The sequence below is a fragment of the Chiloscyllium plagiosum genome, chromosome 5, assembly GCF_004010195.1.
Source record: "Chiloscyllium plagiosum isolate BGI_BamShark_2017 chromosome 5, ASM401019v2, whole genome shotgun sequence".
NCBI classification, from domain to species: domain Eukaryota; kingdom Metazoa; phylum Chordata; class Chondrichthyes; order Orectolobiformes; family Hemiscylliidae; genus Chiloscyllium; species Chiloscyllium plagiosum.
In genome coordinates this window covers 96,054,240-96,062,661 of record NC_057714.1, presented here as the reverse complement: position 1 = coordinate 96,062,661, position 8,422 = coordinate 96,054,240, and the positions used below count along the sequence as shown (strand labels likewise).

Genomic DNA, 8,422 nt, shown 5'->3' with positions numbered 1-8,422 from the left:
CTTCACTATCCTATCTACCTGCGACTCCACTTTCAAGGAGCTATGAACCTGCACTCCAAGGTCTCTTTGTTCAGCAACACTCCCTAGGACCTTACCATTAAGTGTATACGTCCTGCTCTGATTTGTTTTTCCAAAATGCAGCACCTCGCATTTATCTGAATTAAACTCCATCTGCCACTTCTCAGCCCATTGGCCCATCTGATCTAGATCCCGTTGTAATCATCGCTGTCCACTACACCTCCAATTTTGGTGTCATCTGCAAACTTACTAACTATATCTCCTATGTTCACATCCAATTCATTTATGTAAATGACAAAAAGTAGAGGGCCCAGCACCGATCCTTGTGGCACTCCACTGGTCACAGGCCTCCAGTCTGAAAAACAACCTTCCACCACCACCCTCTGTCTTCCACCTTTGAGCCAGTTCTGTATCCAAATGGCTAGTTCTCCCTGTTTTCTGTGAGATCTAACCTTGCTAACCAATCTCCCATGGGGAACCTTGTCGAACGCCTTACTGATGTTCCCCATAAAGCAGAGTCAGCCAAAAGATTCCGGATACTGTGAAAGGACGTTGTGAAACTTGAAAGGGTTCAGAATGGGTTTCCAAGGATGTTGCCGGGGTTGAAGGGTTTGAGCTGTACGGAGAGGTTGAACAGGCTGGGGCTGTTTTCCCTGGAGCGTCAGAGGCTGAGGGGTGATCTTATAGAGGTTTATGAAATCATGAGGGACATGGATAGGGTAAATAGGCAAGTCTTTTCCATGGGGTCGGGGAGTCCAGAACTAGAGGGCATAAGTTTAGGGTGAGAGGGGAAAGATATAAAAGGGTCCCACACAGAGGGTGGTACGTGTCTGGAATGAGCTGCCAGAGGAAGTGGTGGAGGCTGGTACAATGACAACATTTAAAAGGCACTTGGAAGGGTATATGAATAGGAAGGGTTTGGAGGGATATGGGCTGGGTGCTGGCAAATGGGGCTAAATTAGGTTCGGATATCTATTTGGCATGAACGAGTTGGACAGAAGGGTCTGGTTCTGTGCCAAACTCTGTTGGCAGAAGAGTTATTGGGGCACAGTGCTATCAATTGGAATAAAATTCAGACTCGTATCTGGATGCCTGGATTTTGTCTTAAAAACATTCCAATGTCCAAAAGGAATGAGCTAGGCCTTGTTGCGAGATGGATTGATTATCAGAAAACCGGCTGTCGTGCTTGGCATATTTGGGATGTTTCAAAGCTGTTGTTCAGTTGTTCAGAACTGCTTCAGACGACGGACGACTTAGATTCTCTGCCGATCAAAGGAATGCGTTCAGAACGCCGGATGTTCTTCTCCAATACTCTGGAGGTGATGGCCTCGTTCAGGAGACGAAGCCTGCAGTGTGGGCCCGGACTCTCCCCAAATCCCCAACCCCACCCTCCCCCCCAAACACCGTCAGAGTCCGAGACCAGAGTCAGTCTCGCTGAAAGGCAGGGGAGAGCTACCAGACACAGAGGCGCGAGTTCTACAGGCACAGGTTGGCCTCTTGTGAACCCTCTCCGCCATGTTCCTGGGCTCAGCCTCACGGCTTCAGAAAGGTCCTGCCTGCCCCTGCGCAGTCAATCGTCCTGACAAAGCTGGTTTCGTCCAGCTCAACCCTCCCTGGTAGCCACCAGCAACCCCCCCCCCCCCCGCCCCTCCCCCGCACCTTCACCTGCTTGCTCGAAGCTTGTCTCATGGAGGCCCACTCTGGCTGGTGGGGCAGGGCGGGCATCGACATGGTGCTGCCAGGCTCTCGCCTCTGCCCCGGAACTGCTGCCAACCTGGAGGCGAGACGGACAAACAGTGAGAGGGAGGGACAGGCCTTGGAATCGCCGCTCCGGTCACATCGAGGCCTGGTGTTGCATTCCCACTACCTTCCTCCTCGTCTGAGGATGGACGCATTTGCCCGAGAGAGGGAGAGCACAGCACGGGGAGGACGGTGGGAGGGTGGGGGGCTCCCCAGTTTAATCAGAGCAAAGTATACTGCAAACCAGAATGAAAAACAAAGTGTTGCTGGACAGAAACTCAGCAGATCACCAGCACTCAGAGTCCCTCCACCAAATAAACAAACAACCATTCTTCTCATTCTCCCCCACCCCCCCCCCACCTTGGGATGTTTTCCCGATTCTCTCCCATTCGGCTCTCCTCCAGTGACTGACCCTCCTACCATCGGAAACAGTTTCTCTTCGGTCACTCAATCGAAACCACCCTCTGGATTTTTGAACTGGGAGAAAGGGAGGCCTGCAGATGCTGGAGAGTCAGAGTTGACGAGAGGGTGGCGCTGGAAAAGCACAGCAGGTCAGGCAGCATCCGAGGAGCAGGAGAAGCGACGTTTCGGGCAGAAGATCTTCATCAGCATGAGGAGCTTATTCCCGATGAAGGGCTTATGCCTGAAACGTCGATTCTCCTGCCCGACCTGCTGGGCTTTTCCACATTCTCCGACCCTGGATTTTAAACACCTCCATTTAATGTCTCCCTTAAACATCTCTGCTCAGAGAACCCCAGCTTCTCCAGTCTCCCCACATTCACTGAAGGACAAATATTCCTTTCTGTTCAGTGTCAATCTCACAGCCGTTCCCTCTAAAGAATGCTTACACCGTCTTGCTTCCTCATGCTTTCAACCAAGTGTTTACACAGTAAACTGGATTTGCTGTTTCCTTACCCAGCCCATTACTGTCCTACATTTGTCCACCACTTTTGCAAAGGCTTTGCAAGTTTTCATGATTAACCTTCAACCAAGGCCTCGCTATCATTTGTCAAAGGGTTTCCTGGACGATGTGCAGAGTTCAGTTTGAAATCAACTTTTTCATGAGTGAGACAGACAGCTTGTTTGACTTGCAGTCACCCAGTGCTTCACAGGTAACAGCAGCTGTTCCATACAGCAGGATCCCACAGACAGCAAGGTCAAACACAAAGGTGTGACAGCAGACAGAGAGAGAGAGAGAGAGCGCGAGAGAGACACACACACCACACAGATAGAGAGAGAGAGAGCGAGGAGCGAGAGAGACACACACACACCACACAGATAGAGAGAGAGAGAGCGAGGAGCGAGAGAGACACACACACACCACACAGATAGAGAGAGAGAGAGCGAGGAGCGAGAGAGACACACACACACCACACAGATAGAGAGAGAGAAGAGGGTGGTACGTGTATGGAATGAGCTGCCAGAGGATGTGGTGGAAGCTGGTACAATTGCAACATTTAAGAGGCATTTGGATGGGTTTATGAATAGGAAGGTTTTGGAGGGATATGGGCCGGGTGCTGGCAGGTGGCACTAGATTGGGTTGGGATATCTGGTCAGCATGGATGGGTTGGACCGAAGGGTCTGTTTCCATGCTGTACATCTCTGTGACTCTGTGACTCTATCTGGGACTTCCTGATGTTTTGAAAAGTAGAACAAATTAATTTTGAAAGGAAGAATACATTTTTGATCTCACTTTGCAATGATTGTTATCACAGGAATGAACAAGCAAGAAGTATTCCTTTTGAAGGAATATGAGATTTCATTGTTGTTCACAAACAAAACTACAACACAATGAGTACTCTTGACTCCTCTGAAACTCAAGTGCATTAACAAGCAAGTTAACCTTTATAAAAATGTGTAAAAGCTCTTTACACACCCAGGGAATGTAGTAATTTTGCTAATAATAGGTGAAAAAATCAACAACCCCATGTCTGCTCATTAATCTTCAGGCAAAAATCCACTTGCAGGCAAAGTGAATGGACCATGTTCAGGTCAACTATTTTGTGGTGGTTCATTTCTATTCCCTCATTCAGTTAGATACCTGCACGCTGAGTGCATTAAAGTGATGACCTACATCAGCTTGCCAGTCCGGTGGGGGTGAGGGTGGGGCTCATGAATTTCACGTACAACTGGTATGCAGCTTGAGCTGGAGTATTTTGATAGAATCCTGACAATGTGGAAGCTGGCCATTCAGCCCATCCTGACACATCGAAGAGCATCTCACCCAGACTTCCTACACTTTGTAATCCTGCATTTCTCATTGTTAATATACCTAACCTACACATCCCTGGACACTATGGACAATTTAACATGGCCAATCCACCTATTCTGCACATCTTTGGACTGGGAGAAGAAACCATAGCACGCAAAGGAAATCCACGTAGACATGGGAAGAATGTGTAAACACTACACAGACAGTTGCCTGAGGATGGAATTGAACCAGGATCCCTGGTTCTGTGAAGCAGCAGTGTTAACCACTGGGCCACTCTTCAAGAACTCTTACTTTTTGTCAGCACACAAACTGAGTATTCCTAAAATCAATTTTTGAGTGCCCACTTGGAGTTTAAAGACAGATAGTTGGAATATTTGACAGTTACTAAAACTAGGGTAATCTTATGTGGGTTAATCTTCACTGAGTCACAGCAATTTTTGGGGATGATACTTGTATCCTCTACTTGTTTTAATTTCACTATAAAAGAGATTTTGCTTTTGAATTCATTTTTGCCTCATGTTAATTTTGGATATTAGAGTATGTGATAGATATGAAAGCTTTTAATCCTATCACTAGTTTTGCTAAATTTTATAGGAGACAGTGAGGTCTGCAGATGCTGGAGATCAAAGTTGAGAGTGTGTTGCTGGAAAAACCTGTGCTTTTTCAGTAACACACTCTTGTACTAAATTTTATATTTAAGATATCCAGCATGCCTTAATTCGATAGAGGGTGGTGGTGGAGGTTTAGATTAGATTACTTACTGAAGCAGGCCCTTCAGCCCAACAAGTCCACATTGACCCGCCGAAGCGCAACCCACCCATTCCTGTACATTTACCCCTTTACCTAACACTACGGGCAATTGAGCATGGCCAATTCACCTAACCTGCACATCTTTGGACTGTGGGAGGAAACCGGAGCACCCGGAGGAAACCCACGCAGACACGGAGAGAAGGTGCAAACTCCACACAGTCAGTCGCCTGAGTCGGGAGTTGAACCCGGGCCTCTGGTGCTGTGAGGCAGCAGTGCTAACCACTGCGCCACCGTGCCACCCACTTTGTTTTATCTGACTGGAGGCCTGTGACCAGTGGTGTGCTGCAAGGATAGGTGCTGGGTCCACTGCTTTTTATCATTTATATAAATGATTTGGATGTGAATTTAGGAGTATAGTTAGTAAATTTGCCGATGACGCCAAAACTGATGGTGTAGTGAAGAAAGAACTCTCAGAGTACATTGGGACTTTGTTCAGATGGCAGATGGGCAGAGGAGTGGCAGTTGGAATTTAATTTAGATAAATGTGAGGTGCTGTATTTTGGTAAAGCAAATCAAGGCAGGACTTAATACACTTAATGGTAGGACCCTGGGGAATGTTGCTGAACAAAGAGATCTAGGAGTCCAGGTGCAGAGTTCCTTGAAACTAGAGTCACAGATAAACATGATAATGAAGAAGACATTTGGCACATTTCATCAGTGCGTTGAGTATAGGAGTTGCGAGATCATCTTGCAGCTGTACAGGACATTAGTTAGACCACTATTAGAAGGCTGTGTTCAATTCTGCTCTCCCTGTTATAGGAATGATGTTGTTAAACTTGAAAGGACTCAGAAAAGATTTGCATGGATTGGAAAGTTTGAGTTATAGGGAGACGTTGAATAGCCTGGAGCTTTGGTTTTCCTGGTACATCGGAGAATGAGGGATGACTTTGTAGAGGTTTATAGAATTATGAAGGGCATGAATAGGGTGAATAACATAGGTCTTTTCCCAGAGTAGGGGAGTTCAAAAGGAGGAAAGTTAAGCATGGAGTCAGAGAAAATCGGTGAGATTCTGAATGAGTACTTTGCATCGATATTCACCAAGGAGAGGGACGTGACAGATGGTGAGGTTAGGGATCGATGTTTGATTGCTCAAGGTCACGTTATCATAAGGAGGGAGGAAGTGTTGGGTATTCTAAAAGGCATTTAAATGGTCAAGTCCCCATTTCTGGATACAATCTATCTCAAGTTACTGAGGGAATTGAGTGTGGAAATAGGTGGGGTCTGAACAGATATCTTTGCAGCATCCTTGAACATGGGTGTGGTCCCAGAGGACTGGACAATTACTAATGTTGTCCCCTTCTTTAAAAAGGGTTGCAGTGATAATCTAGGTAATTACAGACAGGTGAGCCTGACGTCAGTGGTAGGAAAGCTGGTGGAGAAGATACTGAATTAGAGGATCTATTTATGTTTGGAATAAAATCGGCTTATCAGTGATAGGCAGCATGGTTTTGTGCAGGGAAGATCATATCTTACCAACTTGACACAATTCTTTGAGGAAGTAACAAAATTGATTAACGAGGGAAGGGATGTAAATGTCATATAGATAGAGTTCAATAAGGTGATTGATGAAGTTTCCCGTGATAGGCTGATGGAGAAAGGGGGTCCAGGGTGTACTAGAGAAATGGCTGGGCAGCAGGAGACAGACAGTAATAGTGGAAGGGATTTTCTCAAAATGGAGAACTGTGACCTGGGGTGTTTCATAGGGATCTGTGCTGTGACCACTGTTGTCTGTGATATATATAAATGATCAGGAGGAAGGTATAGGTGTCTGATTGGCAAGTTTGCACATGATAATAAGATTGGTGGAGCAGCAGATAGTGAAGGGAACTGTCAGATAATGCAGCAGAATATAGATAGATTGGAGAGTTGGATGGAGAAATGGCAGATGGAGTTCAATCCGGGCAAATGCGAGGTGATGCATTTTGGCCGATCCAATTCTAGAGCGACCTATACAGTGAATGGAAAATGGCTGTACAGAGAGATCAGGGTATTCAGGTCCACCCTGAAGGTGGCAACTTAGGTCGATAGTGTGGTCAAGATGGCATGCTTTCCTTCATCGGATGGGGTATTGAGTACAAGAGCTGGCAGATCATGTCATAGTTGTATAGGACTTTGGTTTGTCCACATTTGGAATACTGCGTGCAGTTATGGTCACCAGATTACCAGAAGAATGTGGATTCTTTAGAGAGGGTGCAGAGGCGGTTCACTAGGATGTTGCCTGGTATGGAGGGCGCTAGCAATGATGAGAGTTTGAGTAGATTAGGATTATTTTAATTAGAAAGATGAAGGTGAAGGGGGGACCTGATTGAGGTTGACAAAATCATGAGCGGTATAGACAGGGTGGATAGCAAAAAACTTTTTCCCAGAGTGGCGGTCTCAATTACTAGGGGGTCATGAGTTCAAGATAAGAGGGAAAAGCTTAAGTGAGCTACGCGTGGAAAGTTCTTTATGCAGAGGGTGGTGGATGCCCAGAATGCATTGCTAACGGAAGTGGTAGAGGTGGGCACAACAGTGTCATTTAAGATGTATCTAGACAGATACATGAATGGGCAGGTAGCAGAGGGATACAGATCCTTGGAAAATAGGCGACAGGTTTAGATAGAGTATCTGGATCGGTGGAGGCTTGAAGGGCTAAAGGGTCTGTACCTGCGCTGTAAGGTTCTTTATTCTTTGTAGAAGTCATAGATTTGAGGTTATTGGGGAAAGATATTAAAGGTATCTCTTTCATGCAGAGGGTGTGTGTGCATGGAATTAGCTGTCAGAAGAAGTAGTGGAATTACAGCATTTAAAAGGCATCTGGATGGATATACGATTAGGAAGAGTTTAGAGGGATAAAAGCCAAATGCTGGCAAATTGGATTTAAACCAGTTTAGGATATCTGGTCAGCATGGACAACTTGAACTGAAGGGTCTCTTTCCGTGCTGTATAACTCTATGACTCTCTGACTGTATCTGCAACAACAGATTGCAGCATGATATTCAGAGGCATAATACACTGACATAGGGGTACAAATGTTGAGTTGTAATTAATACAAAAGTAAGATGTGATGATATAGTAGGGCAGCAAAATAAATATCCAGCGACCTAGTGGAAAGTTATAATTGTGAAAGATATAAATGGCAGTGTAAGTCTTCTTATTGTTGATGTTTAACCTTATTTACTTTTGAGATGGTAACAATGCTGACTAGGGCTAGCATTTATTGTCCATCTCTAATTGTCAGTGACGGTGGTAACGAGCCACCTTTTTTACCGTCGAGCCATAGAGATGTACAGAATGGAAACAGACCCTTTGTTCCAACTCGTCCATGCTGACCAGCTATCCCAACCCAAACTGGTCCCACCTGCCAGCACCCAGGCCATATCCCTCCAAACCCTTCCTATTCATATACCCATCCACATGCCTTTTAAATGTTGCAATTGTACCAGCTTCCTCTGGCAGCTCAATCCACACACGTACCACCCTCTGCATGAAGAAGTTGCCCCTTAGGTCGCTTTTACATCTTTCCCCTCTCACCCTAGACCTATGCCCTCTAGTTTGGGACTTCCCGACTCCAGGGAAAAGACCTTGTCTATTTATCCTATCCATGCCCCTCATTATTTTGTAAACCTCTATAGGGTCACCCCTCAGCCTCTGACGCGCCAG

At 46.0% G+C, this 8,422-nt stretch overlaps 1 long non-coding RNA gene across 1 annotated transcript in view; it reads right to left on the bottom strand.

Moving 5' to 3' along the window:
• LOC122550363 overlaps nt 1–2,956 on the bottom strand; it is a 4,327-nt gene extending 1,371 nt beyond the window's left edge. The window contains exons 1-2 of the long non-coding RNA XR_006311826.1: nt 2,674–2,956; nt 1,684–1,792 (exon numbers count right to left, since the gene is read on the bottom strand). This is a non-coding gene — a long non-coding RNA (uncharacterized LOC122550363). The remainder of the gene's footprint in view (nt 1–1,683; nt 1,793–2,673) is intronic.
• Between the last annotated feature and the right edge of the window lie 5,466 nt (nt 2,957–8,422).